The sequence below is a fragment of the Protopterus annectens genome, chromosome 9.part0, assembly GCF_019279795.1.
Source record: "Protopterus annectens isolate FY-2018-M chromosome 9.part0, PAN1.0, whole genome shotgun sequence".
Lineage (NCBI taxonomy): Eukaryota > Metazoa > Chordata > Ceratodontiformes > Protopteridae > Protopterus > Protopterus annectens.
In genome coordinates this window covers 615055501-615072047 of record NC_056743.1, presented here as the reverse complement: position 1 = coordinate 615072047, position 16547 = coordinate 615055501, and the positions used below count along the sequence as shown (strand labels likewise).

Here is a 16547-nt window from a genome sequence, read left to right as displayed (position 1 = left end):
TTCCCAAAAGAGGTTTGGTAATGTTCCTTAGATGTGGGGTGGAGGCACCAGTCCTCAACAGGGTGTGAGATCCAAGACCTAGTACAGGTCAGTTGGTAGAAGAGGTTCTTGTGTCTTTCCAGGGGGGAGACTCCCAAAAGAGGTTTGGTAATGTTCCTTAAATGTGGGGTGGAGGCACCAGTCCTAAACAGGGTGTTCGATCCAAGACCTAGTACAGGTCAGTTGGTAGAAGAGGTTCTTGTGTCTTTCCAGGGGAAAGACCCCCAAAAGAGGTTGGGTAATGTTCCTTAGATGTTGGGTGGTGGCACCAGTCCTAAACAGGGTGTGAGATCCAAGACCTAGTACAGGTCAGTTGGTAGAAGAGTTTCTTGTGTCTTTCCAGGGGAAAGACTCCCAAAAGAGGTTTGGTAATGTTCCTTAGATGTGGGGTGGAGGCACCAGTCCTAAACAGGGTGTGAGATCCAAGACCTAGTACAGGTCAGTTGGTAGAAGAGTTTCTTGTGTCTTTCCAGGGGAAAGACTCCCAAAAGAGGTTTGGTAATGTTCCTTAGATGTGGGGTGGAGGCACCAGTCCTAAACAGGGTGTAAGATCCAAGACCTAGTACAGGTCAGTTGGTAGAAGAGACAAATTGGGTATGCCGCAGACAGGGGCGCACAGCAGCCAGGTGTATCTAAGGGAGTCCACAATGAGTTCCACAATGATACGTTCCATGGCCTTGCAGACCAGGCTCTTGTTGTTTTGGTTTGCAATAAATTATTCATGGAGCAGTATTGAATTTTTAGATACTAAAGTCACTTTGATTGATGGGATTTTGTCTACCTCACTTTGTAGAAAAGGTTGTAGGAAGAATGCTTTGATGTCCTTCAAGGATGCATCTGCAGTCATAACATATGGGTTGTCCTGCCTCAGGCAGCCCTTCGGTCGGCCGGATTCCAAAGTCTGGGTCTGGCCTCAGCTGATGTCGCACTTTCCCCGACGTCAGAGCATCTGGGGTATAAAAGCATCAGCCGACGCCATTTTCCTCAGTCTTTCTTGCCGCGCGGTGCCCGGAGCAGAAGCTGTTAAAGTGCCGGTCGGTCAGATCCAGTGAATTCAGCTACAAGACTTGAAAAAGCTAAGTACCCCGTTGGGGACTCTTTCTTGCCTCAGCCGATGTCAGACAAAATTAATAATTGTTTAACTTGTGGGAAACAAATACCTCATAAGGATTTCCATTCCTACTGCCTTCCTTGCTTAGGCCCAGACCACGACGTATCGGTCTGTTCTGCCTGTGCTTCCTTCAACCGACGAACTCTCAGACGTCGGTCGGAGTTTGCAGAGGAATTTTTTGGGGCCAGTTTTGCATATAAAATGCTGTCGGAGATTCCGACTTCGCATTTGGTTAAAAAACGGAAGAACAAGGACTGACACTCGCGGCCCGCGGTCTCGGCTGAAACCACGGTAAGGCCTACCGCGAGTGCCACGGTTTCGGCCGAAACCGAGTCCTTGGAGATTCCTACTTCCGAATCCATTCAACCGACCACCGTGGCCCGGGAGGCCCCAGCTGAGTCGGCTACCGAGCTACCTACCGAAACCAGTGTCCAGGAAATGTCCGACACCATACCCTTGGACATTTCTACTCCTGCACGTGGGGCAGCTAGGCCCCCTGCTTCCATGTCCATTAAGGCCTTCACTAGGGCTAAAGCTGCTAAACTTTCTAAAGGTGTGCCTCCCAAGACTACCTCCCAGAGGCCTACCTCTAGTTCTCAGATCCTCAGCCTTGCAGACGACCTTATTTCTTTAATTAGAGGTTCACAACCTCACCCAGACAGGGCCTCTCACCCTCCACTGGACAAAAGGCCCAGGACTGAACCCTCTGACCCACACTCTTCAGATGAGTCCACGGATGGATCTGAGTTGTCAGACCACCAGGAGGAGGCTCATTCGCCTTATGAGGATTCAGATGCTGAGGAATCTATCCCTTCGGCCTCCCCTCCTGAAGAGTTTTCCTTTGTTGAAACTTTACACTCCATGAGAGAGCATTTTCAAAGGCAAGGTCAGGAATTCTCTGATTCTAGAAAAAGATTAAGGACCTTTTTGCATTTGCCTCAACATAGGCCCTTAGCTATACCTCCTGTTTTGAATGTAATTGATGATGTGTACAATGATGTCAGTACAGCCCCTGATACTCTTCCTCCGGCCCCTGCCAAACCTGATAGATACTACAGGGTCCCGGATTCTCATTTCCATCTGTATAAAGCCCATTCTGCAGACCCAGAAACTATTTCTCAGGGCCCTAAAGGGGTTGCGGCCGCCACTGCCAAAAATCCTCTACCCTCTGAAAGGGAGTTTAGAGCTTTAGAGAGATGGGGAAAGAAGATATATACTTCTGCAACTCTTTCTGTCAGGGCATTAAATTGTCAATTTCATATGATACAGTACCAAGAGTATTTGTTAGATGAGCTGAATAAGAAGCTTTCTTCTCCTGAACCCCTAGACCGTAAATCCCTTCAGGATTTGGTACACAACTCACAACAGGTTAGTAATCATTTCTTAAAATGTGGCTATGATGCATTGGAGGCTTCATTTAGGTCAGCTATGACTGGGGCAGTTATTCGTAGACATGCCTGGCTGAAGGAACAATCTTTGCCAGACCATGTTAAAGCTAAACTCCTGGATGCTCCAATGGAGAAACAAAATTTATTTGGCTCTTCTGCTCAGGAGATCTTAAAAAAGGTTGAAGGAAAGGCAAAATCTGTGCAAACAGTTAAGGATTTCCTGCAAGTACAACCACCGAGATTCAGCAGAAACTGGCCTGCTAAGAATTGGTCCTTTCCAGACTCGGACAGAGCCCAGAGAGGCAGGAACAGACGCCCTAGAGGCAGAGGCCAATCAAAGGGCTCCTACAGAGGCTGTCAGTGGCAGCCTGCCAACCAGAGGAGTAGTGCATCAGCAGCAACAACAACTACTACACCAGGACAGGCTCAATGACTTTACTCTGATTCCGCCTACCAGGAATCAACTGGAAGCACCCAAAGCTGGCTTTATTCTCAAAAAACTGGCATTACATTACAAGGGACACATGGACACTGCAAATAATAGACAAAGGATACAGGTTCCACTTCCACACTTTGCCAAAAAGAAACGGAATGCCAAACCTTCCACCAAATCAGAGAGCAGAGGCTTTAAGGCAGATCAACAATTTGCTTCAGATGAAAGCTATAGAAAAGGTACCACTTTCAGAACAAGGCCAAGGATTTTACTCCAGACTATTCCTTGTACCAAGAAAAGAAAATCAATGGAGGCCTATTCTCGACCTGTCCGCACTGAATACTTAACTCATTGTGCCAAAATTCAAGATGCTGACCCTACAGCAACTTCTTCCCATGTTGGGCAAGGAGTCTTGGCTGGTGACTCTAGATCTCAAAGAGAAATACCTGCACGTCCCTATTCGACCAAGTTGCAGAGGACACCTCAGATTTCTTGCAGGATCAGATCATTATCAATTCTCAGCATTGCCCTTTGGCTTATCTACTGCGCCCAGAGTATTCACGAAATGCCTGGCATCAGTAATTGCGCACTGCAGACTTTAGGGGGATTCAAATCTACCCATACCTGGACGACTGCCTAATACAAGCGGACAACAAGGGAAGTTTGATAAAGGACTTGGCCTATGCCATCCACCTGCTACAGGCTTTGGGTTGCACAGTCAACATCCAAAAGTCAAGGCTTGTGCCATCCCAAAGGATAACATTTTTGGGTGCAGATCTGGACACAACCACCTAAATGGCCTTTCTCACAGAAGAAAAACAAAAACAACTTCCAGATTACTTCATGATTCTGACAAAACAAACTCAGCTTACTGCAAGGAAAATCCAGCAGGCCCTGTGTTACATGGCATCCTGCATAATTCTGATACCACAGGCCAGGCTGCATATGAGAAAATTACAATGGTACCTAAGGAGTGTATGGTCTCAACACAGTCACAGTTTAGAAACCCTGATACCAATCATTCCTTGCCTTCAAAAGGAATTTCTGTGGTGGGCTCTGGCCTGCCAGGCCAACAGAGGGTTGCCTTTCAACAAACCAAAAACAAGACAAACCATCACTACGGACACTTCAGACCGAGGATGGGGAGCACACATGGAGGACAAATGTATCCAAGGCCTATGGTCTCAAGGGCAGCTAAGCATGCACATAAACCAAAAGGAAATGCTGGCAGTGATGCATGCAATCGCGGCTTTCAAACCCTTCCTCCAACAAGGACACCTGTTAATAAGGACAGACAACACCACGGTCATGTGGTACATAAACAAGCAGGGGGGCACACACTCTTACCCCCTATGCCGGCTAGCTATGAATCTATGGGAACTATGCCTGAAACTCAATATCCAACTGCGGGCCCAGTTCGTGCCAGGAAAAGAGAATACACTGGCAGACAGCTTAAGCAGAACCATGGATGCACATGAATGGATGCTGCACCAGACATCTTCCATCTCATAGCAAATGCATGGGGAATGCCGGAGATAGATCTGTTCGCCTCCCCCCTCAACCATCAACTGAAGACATTCTGCTCGAGGATATACCACCCACAAGCTTGGAGGGTGGACTCTCTCTCTTTCAGCTGGAAAGCTCTAAATGTATATGCCTTCCAACCTCTCCCATTAATGTACAAGGTTCTACTGAAGATCAGGGAGGAACAGCCAAGAGTGATACTGATAGCTACAGACTGGCCAAGGGCAACACTGGTATCCATTATTGAGAAGCATGTCTCAGGCAAAACCATGGCCTCTCCCCCTATGACCTCTTCTTCTGACGCAGAACAATTTCAAGATCATGCATCCCAACTTGAAAACATTGCAGCTAACTGCCTGGAAAATTCCTTAAATCCCAATCAAACTGTTTTATCACAGAGGGTGAAGGACATTATCTTGGAAGCTCGCAGGCCTTCCACAAGGAAGACATACTCAGCTAAATGGAAAAGATTTCTCATTTGGAACACATCAAAAGGCTTAGATGTGACAGTGGCAAGCATAACACATATTCTGGAATACTTAGCAGAATTGTTCCACAATGGCCTCTCCTATTCTTCCATTAAGATTCATGCCTCAGCAATTTCAGCAGAATACAATGTGGATCCACCTATCTTCTCACACCCTCTCCGCAGACAATTTCTGAGAGGGATCAAAAATATTAAACCTCCAAGAAGACCCCCTCTACCTGCATGGGATCTCAACTTTGTGCTGGAGAAACTGACACTTCCTCCTTTTGAACCAGCAGCAACAGCAGATCTACAGTTTCTGTCTTGGAAAACTGCATTCCTTCTCGCAATAACTTCAGCAAGAAGAGTATCTGAGTTACAAGCATTAATGGCAGTACAGCCATTCCTTATTTTCCATCAGGACAGAGTTTCACTAAGAACCAATCCTACTTTTATGCCAAAGGTGGTATCTAGGGTATCCTTGAATCAAGCTATTCACTTACCTATGTTCTTCCCAAATCCACAGAATAGGGGAGAAAAACTGCTGCACACCCTCGATATACACAGGCAACTACGCTACTACTTGGACAGAACTAAAACTAGCAGAAAAACTGACCAGCTATTTGTAGCATATGCTTCTGGGGTGCAAGGAAAGGCAATTTCCAAACAGACAATTTCAAAATGGATAGGAAATTGCATTCTATTTTGTTACTCCTTTCATGGAAAGACAGTTCCTGAAAACATCAGGCCTCATTCCACAAGGGCCACGACCACCACTACAGCCTTCCTATGAGGGGTGGCTACCAAGGACATTTTAGAAGCTGCTACTTGGAGCTCCGTGCATACATTTGCCAAACATTACAATCTACCTTTATACTCCAGATCCAGAGCAGGTTTTGCTACTGCAGTCCTGCAGGGGATCTTAACTACACCATCCTTTTCTTAGTACCTCCTCCCCCAGATTGGCTATGGTATTCTACCCATATGTTATGACTGCAGATGCATCCTTGAAGGACATAGTATAGTTTTGTACCTACCATAAATGTAGATGTCCGATAGGTATGCATCTGCAGTCAGGATTACCCTCCCTCCTACCCCTCTCTGGTACTCCTAGGGTACTTATCCCCCTTTTAGCTAGCTGGAGGAATTTATTATGGTGTATTTGTTTGTATATACATGTAGACATTTACATAATTTTGCAAATGTTTGGAACTTTTTTGCATTTATCCAAATTTAGCCTTCCTAGAGAGCACCTGGCATCTGAGGCAAGAAAAACTGAGGAAAATGGCATCGGCTGATGCTTTTATACCGGAAAGTGCGACATCAGCCGAGGCCAGACCCAGATTTTGGAATCCAAAGGGCTGCCTGAGGCAGGACAACCCATATGTTATGACTGCAGATGCATACCTATCGGACATCTACATTTATGGTAGGTACAAAACTGTACTTTACATTTCAACAGCATGCATCCTAAACATATTTTTAAGAACATTGGTAAAGGCCAGTATTTGCGTATGTCTAGATTGCGTATAGATGATAACCAATGTCATGAAGCTATGCTTTGTCTTAAGGGAGATCTTTCTGCCAGAGAATACAGTTCTGATATACTTGATGATAACTATAATGGTTATTAGTATGCGTTCTGACAAAGGCCAACCTTATTTTAATTGTTCTTGTGTTTCTGGGAAGGCTAATAATGTATTAGATACTGCCTCTACTAATGTTAGACTTGCATTAACCTATGGTAATAATATGCAACTAGTATGTGATGTTGTAAAGAAATGTTGGCCTGTTTTGCTGTCAGATGACAAAATTAAAATGATTGTGGGTGAAAGACCCAGTTATACATTTAAGAATAATATCTCCCTTAAGAGACAATTATGTTATAAATCTACACAGTTAATAGCACCCCTTTCTGGATGTCTTGGTACTTATCCATGTAGGAGTTGTAAAGCTTGCAATTTTATATCTTCTGTACAGGAGTTTCAACATCCTGTTATTAATTTCACATTTAAGCATTGCTTTTATGCTGACTGCACCTCTATGGTATTGATTTATTTGGCTAGGTGCAAGCTATGTACATCTTTTTACATAGGCAAAACAGTGAGAATGTTCAAAGAACGCATCCTGCAGCATGCAGGTGATATCAGGCATTTAAACACTCTTAATGGCTTAGCAAAACATATATCTTTTGCACCAGGACATTCCTTTTCATTTAGTGTTTTACAGTTGTTACCTATGAATAAGAGGAAGGGGACTATATCAATAAACTCAAAAATGCAGAAGCCAATTGGATTGTTAAATTACAGGCAGATAATCTGCCAGGGATAAATGCAACTGTTCCTTTAAAACCACTTTTAAAAAAGAAGAGTATTCATCAGTAATTGTTACTGCTTCATGGTTAGTTGATTGATTGTTCTCTTAGTAGTTAATGACTGCACGTGATGATTTTTTATGGATCTGAAGAAGCACTATTTGTGAAAGTGCTTATCCTTTGTATTAAAGAACTGTTTATTTTATCAGCTCTGGTGGATGCTTGTTTTTTTGCTGTTTATAAGTAAAAATAAAAGGTGGTAGACTATACTAACTCCTTTGTAAGGGATGGCCTGCACCTGCCTCCCCAAGGCTTTCATGTACTGGCTAAGACATTGTCCACCCCCATAATTCCTTTCCTAGGCACTGTCTTCATAAGCTTCCAGTGTAACAAATCAGAATCCAGATAGCTTAAAGGTATTGCAGCTCAGTGCTAGGAGCCTCAGCAAAGAAATTCACATCCTGCTGGAATGCACTGATATATGCATCTTTACTGAGGTGTGGGTCAAGACAGTTGAGAGCACCCCGTCTTTGTTAAGATCACAGAGATACACAGTATTGTAATGTAACATAAAGTGCATTTCATATTTTGAAAGTTTCATTTTCACATCATTCACTATATGCTCTGGAGCTTAAAAATACATAACACCAGCTTTTAAATCTTTATAATCCCCATTGTGAAAAATTAAATGGGCCATTCCTTATTTTTCTATTTTGATGTTTGTACAGTTTTCTTTTGTCTCATTGCAAATGTCCTCTTTGTGCTACTAAAATAGCATAACCAACATGGGCACTTTGTAACTTAAACTGCATCCTCACATGTGCAAACTGCATTCTCATGTGTGCAGTATTGACCCTTGCACATTTTAACTTAATATTATTAACTATCATAATATGCTCAGATGTCAATCAAGAATAAACACACATTGCAGAGTCCACGAAAGAGTATACCACTACCATTTACCTAACTAATCACTTGCAGTATTCTAGCAGGGCATTTAAAATTTATTTAACATTTGTTTATTGAGGAAAGTACAACTTGGAGTGAAGCCAATTTTCGGTTAAGGCCTGGAGAGAAATGCTCTAGACACATGTCTTTGTAACATAGGAGGAAACCGGAGCACCTGGAGGAAACCCACATGAACATAGGGAGGACATGCTGACTCCACAAAGACAGCACCCCAGCTGAGAATCGAACCGGAGAACCTCTTGCTGTGAGGCGGCAATGTCACTGCTGCACCACAGCACCGACCAGTGACTGTGTACCAATTTTGTTTGCTAATACCTTAATACCTTGTTGCTAATACCTTAAGAGTATAAAGCAAAGTTTTTTATGTAAAAAAATAATTTTAATTTTTATCTTCCAAAATCTTTTTGACTGCATTATACAAATCATTAGAGCATAGATTATAGGCCAGATTCCAAAATATTTGCTCTCAGCAAAAATGACTTACTGTGGAGTAAACCTACCCCAATTCCAAAAGACTTGCTCTCAGTGTAAGTGACTTACTCTGCTGTAAGGTCTGTCAGTAAAGCAGACACAGCAGGGACCAGTTGGTGTGTACACTAGAATAAGTTGCTTACACTGAGAGTACGTCTTTTGGAAATTTGTCCCTGCTGTAAGCATGGCTATTCAAGCAAGAAGGCCAGAGAAGGCGAAAAGATGAAGGGTGGCATAGCAGTTCCCCACACAGTAATAAGTGCGGACCACTTAAGTCTATTCCTGGAGAACTTTCATGTTTTAGACAAAACTATCTTGGCCTGATATCATACCTTTGGGTAGGATAGAGAACTACTTTCCTTTATAGCTAGCTCTTTTTAGCTTTGCCTGTTTTGGAATAGTTTCTAAGCACTGAGCCATAGAAAGGGACCCTAAACAAGAAAAGTGGCAAGAATTCTATTCAGGGACATTTTTTTTACCTGAACTGAAGGCCTACATTGACCTGATTTGGGCTTCTCCAGACACAGCAAGTAACTCAGGAATTAGAAAGTTCAGAGTGCTCATACTGCTACCAGTACCTCTAAAAAAGTCTATGGTATTGTAACTCAGGAAATAAATGGTGGCTAAAACATCCCTATTCACTGGGACTGCATGTGGTTCCTTTGTTTTGTGGCAGGGACCAAACACTACTTATTTATGTTTCTGCCATTTGGTGTCTCTACTAGAAATGGTTCATAAGGCACTGAATATTATGGGTAACTTTGAAGAGTTAGGGTAGCCTAGGAGATGTATTTGCTGGGCTAACTAAGTACAGATCTTGGTGCTACAGGTAATGGAAATAAAACTTTCAAAATCAGATGTTCTCTTCACTTCATTATGTACCAGCAAATTCAAGTTATTGTTTCTTTTTTTTTTAAAACAAGTTTATTATTTTTAACATACAAAATAAATATCATAACAATCTTATACAAGCAGTTAAAATATAAATAATTATAACATTTGATAAAACAACCAAAGTATTTACAGAAACACCCACTACAAATCAAATCAATTAATTAAACTGTAATGTCTTACTAATGAAACTAAGACTTTTTTAACAGATTTTGTAAAGTATTCCATATAGTATAGTAAGACATTTTTCTAGTGGTTCTTGACTTTATTGTCATTAGTTCCATATGACACACTTCGGTCATAACATGTTTAAATTCATTAAATGAAGGAGGAGTATCTGAAATCCAATTTCTGGTTATTATTTTTCTAGACACTGCTAGAATAGACCATAATAAGGGAAGTTTAACTTTTTTAACACTTTTAGGAACAGGGGTGTTAAATAATATAAGTGATTTACAGACTATGAAATTATCTGTGAAAAGAGCCTGCAAAAAATCATTGATTAACATCCAATATTCCTTCAATTTTATACAGTCATAAAACATATGTGCCCAATCAGCATTTATTTCTACATTACATCTCATACATATGTTGTCTTTATTGTTTATTTTATTCATCATTAAGGGTGTATAGAAAGATCTATGTAAAAATTTCCAAGTAAAAAGTCTCCAATTAATGGAAGAAATAGTTTTATAAGCAGATTCCAATATATATTGTTTATCTTGTTGTTTTGGTGATTCACCATTAATGGAAATGAAATAATTCCAATAAGTATCTGAACTGTAATGTGTTTCTTCTCTAATAATTTTATGTATATGTGAGAGCTTACCTTTATCAGAAACCCTATGTTGTAAATTTAATATCAAGTAGTCAATCAGAATAGGGACAGATTCTTTAACTGTTAAAGACATTAAATCAAGTTTATTAATAAGATGTTGTCTAAAAGTCTGAATCTCTAACCGACATGTTTCTCTCAAATCAAATTCTTGCTTTAAAAAGTCTACATTTTTTTACTTTATTGTCAGACAGCAACTGATGCCAATACTTTAAATCATTCTCTGTGACTAGAAGAATTCTTTCAGAGGTGGATGATAAAAGAATACCTTGTGTATACATTATAGGGAATAGGATAAAATTCCATTCCTTATATTTAGGATGCATAAATATAAAATTACGATATCTAATAATAATATTTAATGGGTAACTAGCTATATATTTTGGTGTAATAGATGAGGTACAAAATTCATTTAGTAACCATAACATAGGGTTATTTACAATAGTATTTTTGTGTATTAATGATATTTTCATGAAGTGAATGCTAATTAGTTCCCAATATTCCTTCCATTTTGCAACATATGACTGATCTATTAGCAAAGTAATAACTTTTATAATAGAAGAGATAGCATATAAATTAAAGTCTGGAAATGAAATGCCCCCTTGAGACCAACTATTAGTATGTTTCTTTAATGCAGTCCTAGGTCTATTAGGTGCCCATAAGAAATTTAACATTTGTGAATTCAATTTCTTAATAATTATTTTTGTAGGTGGGAGTATTATTGATTGTATTAAGTATAATATCTTTGGGAATATTATCATTTTAATAATTGTGAGTCTCTCTTCCATGGTAAAAAACATATTGTTCCAGCTATTGAAAAGATTTTGTATATTATGAAGACAGTTACTGTATTTATTATGTATAATGGATTTAATATCTTTAGTTAATATTATGCCTAAGTAAGTTATCTGACCTGAGTTGGGTATATATTTGTGAAAATCATTAGTGAGAACATTTTTTCGTGCATATATTGGTAATATTTTAGTTTTTTCTTCATTAAATATCAAACCAGAGATATTTTTAAAATCTGTCATTTTATCAAATAATGACTGCATAGAAGAATTTGTTCCTGCTGACGTAATTAGAACATCATCTGCAAAAAGTTGGATTTTAGATATTGTATTTTCATCTATATCAAATCCTTCTATATCAGTGCTGTTTCTAATCAAATTAGCCCAAGGCTCCATTATTAAAGTAAATAATAGTGGTGAAAGTGGCCACCCTTGTTTTGTACCTTTTAATATGGGTATTTTTTGTGAGACATATGTTCCTATCTTAATGTAAGCCAATGCTCCTTTATATAGATGTTCAATTAAATTCACAAATGCATCAGAGAAATTTGTACACTTCAATAAGATAAACAAGTAGTCCCAACTTACTGAGTCAAATGCTGAACTTATATCAAGACTAATAAGTGTTGTCTTTCTTTTTCCTGTTTGCATAATCAATTAGCGTTAAAGTTCTCCTTATATTATCAAAAGTATTTCTATTTATAATAAAGCCTGTCTGATCTATATCTATTATACCTGGAATGATTGTCTTTAATCTATCAGCAAAAATATTCATGAACATTTTATAGTCAACATTAAGTAATGAAATAGGTCTATATGAAGTGCATCTGGTTGGGTCTTTATTGGGTTTTAAAATTGGTGAAATAAATGTGTATTGCCAGGATGGGGGAGTTGATAACTCATTTTGAGCTGAAATGAAAACCTTATGTATTAATGAGTAAGTACTCTTAGGAAGAATTTTATAAATCTCTGGAATAATACCATCATTACCAGGTGCTTTGTTTGATTTAAGTTTGTTTATTTGTGTAATAACCTCTGTATATGAAATATTTTTATCTATTAATTTAGTCTGTTGTTTATTAAGTTTTTTGTTCATGTTTGTAGTTATAAATTTCTTTATTTTATCTTTAGAATCCATATTAATGTTATTGTGGTTAATTTTATGAAAGTGATTTCTAAATTCATCTAATATTTCTGGTAAACTAGAGACATTCTTCTTTTTCCCTGGAGAGAAAATTTATTTGATGTGATTTTGTTTATTCAGCCTTTTTGTTTTATTTTTAAGTCTATGTAAGTATTTTGGACTTATTGAGTAAGACAAAAACTTATATTTCTCTAGTGTTATTTTGACTTTATGGCTTAAAATTTCTTTGTATTTCTCATTTAATTTATTTATTTCCTCGATGACTTTTTTGTCCATAATATTTTCTTTATTATTATGTTTATATGAGTCTAATTTGTTTTGAATGTCTATTAATTCCTTGTCCCAAGATTTCCTTTTATTATTATACCATCTGATACTTTGTCCATATAAATATGATTTTAGAGCATCCCAAATGTGAATAATAGAGACGTCAGGTGTAGTGTTTAAGTCTAAGAAATGTTGCACCTCAGTAAGTATATAATCTTTATAGTCCTTTAGTTGAGTTAAATATGCTGGTATTCTTTTGATCTGAACATTATAAGTACTCTTTATCATAAATTCAAAGACAATTGAATTATGATCTGATATAGGACATGAAATGATCTTGGAATTAATTAAGTCTGTTACCAGTTGGTTAGAAATAAAGACTCTATCTATTCTTGAATAAGTTTTATATCTATTAGAAAAAAAAGTGTATGGTAATGATTTATAATCTGTCTGTTTATTAATATCATTCAAATGATATAAATTAATAAAATCCTTTAAATGTTTTGCATTAGATGTAATTTTCCTTTTTCCTATAGTAGTAGTATCTTTTTCATACAGGATACAATTAAAATCACCTGCTAAAATAATATCTCCTATAGAGAATGATATAATCTTATCAAGATGGTGTTTCACCGTATTAATGACAATTCCTGGTATCGAATATACATTAATTAATGTATATATTTTCCCATTAATCTGTATTGTAACCATACAGAACATTCCTTTATCATCTTTATAAGACTTAATAATTTTAGGTATGGGCATATTTTTGTTCCATAAGATAGCCACTCCTCTTTTTTTCTGTGTATGTTCTGAGCTAACCAAGACTGTATATTTATTAGTGGCTAATTTATCTATATCCTTTTTCATGAGATGTGTTTCTTGAAGGAATATTAAATTGGCTCTATGCAAATTAATATATCTCATTAAACTTGCCCTTTTACATGGGTTATTCAATCCATTAATGTTTAAAGAAATTCCTTTTAGTGTTACCATTTAACTTTTATAAACATATAAAACACATAATCAGAATAACATTTACTAAAATAAGTGTTATTATGTCTCCTCCTTTAGGTGTTCTATTAATTATAGCTGTATTTAATGAAAATCTTATGGAATTTTGTGTAATTTTCATATTTATTTGTAGTGACAATTAGTTTATAAAATGTGATGTGGATGTCAAAACTATATACACATAACAATAATCAGGTGAAAATAATGTTTGGATTAAACAATGCACCCAGCCTGGAGTTAAAAACTCCAACTTCGAATAGCAAATACCACTCAAGTTATCCCCCTGTCCTAAGCAGCAGTACTCCAGCTGCCACCAAATTAATTCTATACTAACTATTATTAACTAAAGTTAACCTCATTTAATTTGATTATCTACTATAACAAGGCTAAACAATTTATAAAACAGCTTCATATAAACATATAAAACATTTAGAAACAACTAATATTGCTATGTACATCTATTCTATATAATAAACTCATAATCAAAATAGCATTCTAACAATCTTGGTAATGGGAGCAAAGAAGAGAGAGAGAGAGAAAAAAAAAAAAAGGAATATCCATATGGTAGTTTAATAAAAGTTTGTAAGAATAAGTTCTTATTATATGTTTATGCTCATTTGAATTCAATAACATTAATTATCTCAGGCTATTATGACTCATACATTACTTATATTAGGGTATTCCCACTTTCTGCCATAGCAATACAGTTAGTAGCTTTAAAACTTTAAATTACTTGCATCAGAAGCTTCCTTCTCATATTTATTATTGCCATTTAAATAAAATAATTATTCCCATGTATAAGTTAAAAGAACTTACTACACAGCAATATTGATCCCTGGTTATACATAAATCATTGTGATGAAAGCCATCTGTATTATATATATCTGAACTGCAGCTTTAAAATGTCACATGACAATTTCTTCTGAAATATAATCATAATGATGCACATACTTGTCTGTTAGTCAAGGCAAATAATTTATAACATTACATATCTTTAAATCATAAGCACCTATATGCATTAAAGTGCAGCAGTCATATAAGCTTTCAAAAACAAAGTGTGCATGAGTTTTACCTTCTAAGCCTTCTAAAATATTTCATTTGTTTACTATGGCATATTAAGTCACTTAAAATCATTATAACTTATTTATTTTATAAGTTACATCTTAAATAAGTAAACTATTATAAAGAAAAACTCACATTTAGATGTCATAAAGTTCGTTTTTCATCACAAAACCGCGTTTACAGCAGTTCTACTTCCTGAAACAGTTTACTTCTTGAATTTGCGATGAGTCTGCATGAAATCAGGGGTCAAAGTTCAAAATGGCTGCTTTCAGCTTCTCTGCATGTTTTCTGAATGTTGAAGCTTTTAAAACGACTCGAGGACACTATTCACGAGGAAACCCACATCCCAAATTGTCTCCCATAACATTCTGGCGGGAATTTTAATAAAAGTAAGTGACTGACATTCATTTTGTAATACAAATGGATCTAAACAGTGCAAAAGCTTCTCGAAGCACTTTACAAGTCATTGCAGTCTCTATAACATTGAAACCATGCCTTCAGTTGTTTAACATAAACACAACTTATTTTTATATGCCCCATTTCATTTTCTCAGTCAGAGCTTATTACATACACATATCAGTATTATCAGAAGTATATTACTTTATAAATAAGAGAGAGAGAGAGAGAAAAAAAAGGGACCTACAAAGAGTATCTACAAAGATATTTTACTTGCTGTTTGTTTTAATAAAGTAGAACATGAGACATATTACTTTCAACTACTTTAGTTCTAGTTAACTGCAATTATATCATGACATATTATTTGAAATCATGTATTAAGCAATTAAGTCATGGTATAATATATAGTAGCAGTATTTAAACAGCATAAATAATTATTAAAGAAATAATAAATTATTTTTCCCCTTATTTCCTATTTTTCAACTAACCCCTCTCCCTGCCCTCCCCCACCCTTCACTAAATGTTTAGTTTAAAGAGAATGCCATTATTTAAAACAAGAAGAGAAAGGAAATGTGTCAGATTACTAACCTTAGGTCTCTTTATCACAAAGAGAAACAAGTTGATTCATATCAGGTTATTTGTTCCTCAGGAAGTTTGATTATTTATAAAACAAAATTCAGTTCTTTGCACACACAAAAAAAATAACTTTGAATAAATCCTTAAGATATTTGTGGCTGTCTTGTAAATGTAGTAACTATAATTAAAGAGTTCAAAGAAATATAAAACATGTCATTTGTTTTTTAGTCTTTTTTGCTTCTCTGAAGTCTTCCAAGAAGTTCCTGTTGCCATTCTCTTTAGCGAAGGACTTGCCCATTCCATATCTTCTATTTTATCTAATATTTTATTTTTTTTAATATACAGCAAAGCAGAGTCCAAGTCTTCAAAAATTCTAGGGCCATCCGGTAAAAAGATTTTTAGCTTGGAAGGAAATAAAAGATGAGTTTTGAACTGTGCTTTCTTAAGCTCTCTTATTAATGGCAAAAAGACTTTTCTTTTTGATATTACCAAGGAAGAATAGTCATTGTCAAAACGCACAGTTGCTTCATTAATTTTTATAGGTGCTTTAGCCCATGCAGATTTTAATACCATCTCCTTGTCATAAGATGATAAAAATCTTACAATAACTGATCTAGGGTACTTTTTTATTTATATTAGAATTAGCTAAAGACCTATACCAAAAGAAAATGCTTCTGACAGATCTAAAGTTTTGGGAAGCCAAGTATTTAAAAAGGATGTAATGCTGTTACCTTCTATATTTTCTGGCAGTCCAAAAATCCTTATATTATTGAGTCTGGATCTGTTTTCCAAGTCATCTAGTTTGGATTGAAGGTGTGTGTTCTGTTTCAATAAGAATTCAATGTTAATTTCTTCT

At 36.9% G+C, this 16547-nt stretch overlaps 1 protein-coding gene across 1 annotated transcript in view; it reads left to right on the top strand.

Annotated features, from left to right (window-relative positions):
* The window catches only part of LOC122810551 (major histocompatibility complex class I-related gene protein-like), a gene marked incomplete in the record, with an annotated part of 1143023 nt that overhangs the window by 1040786 nt on the left and 85690 nt on the right, over nt 1-16547 (top strand).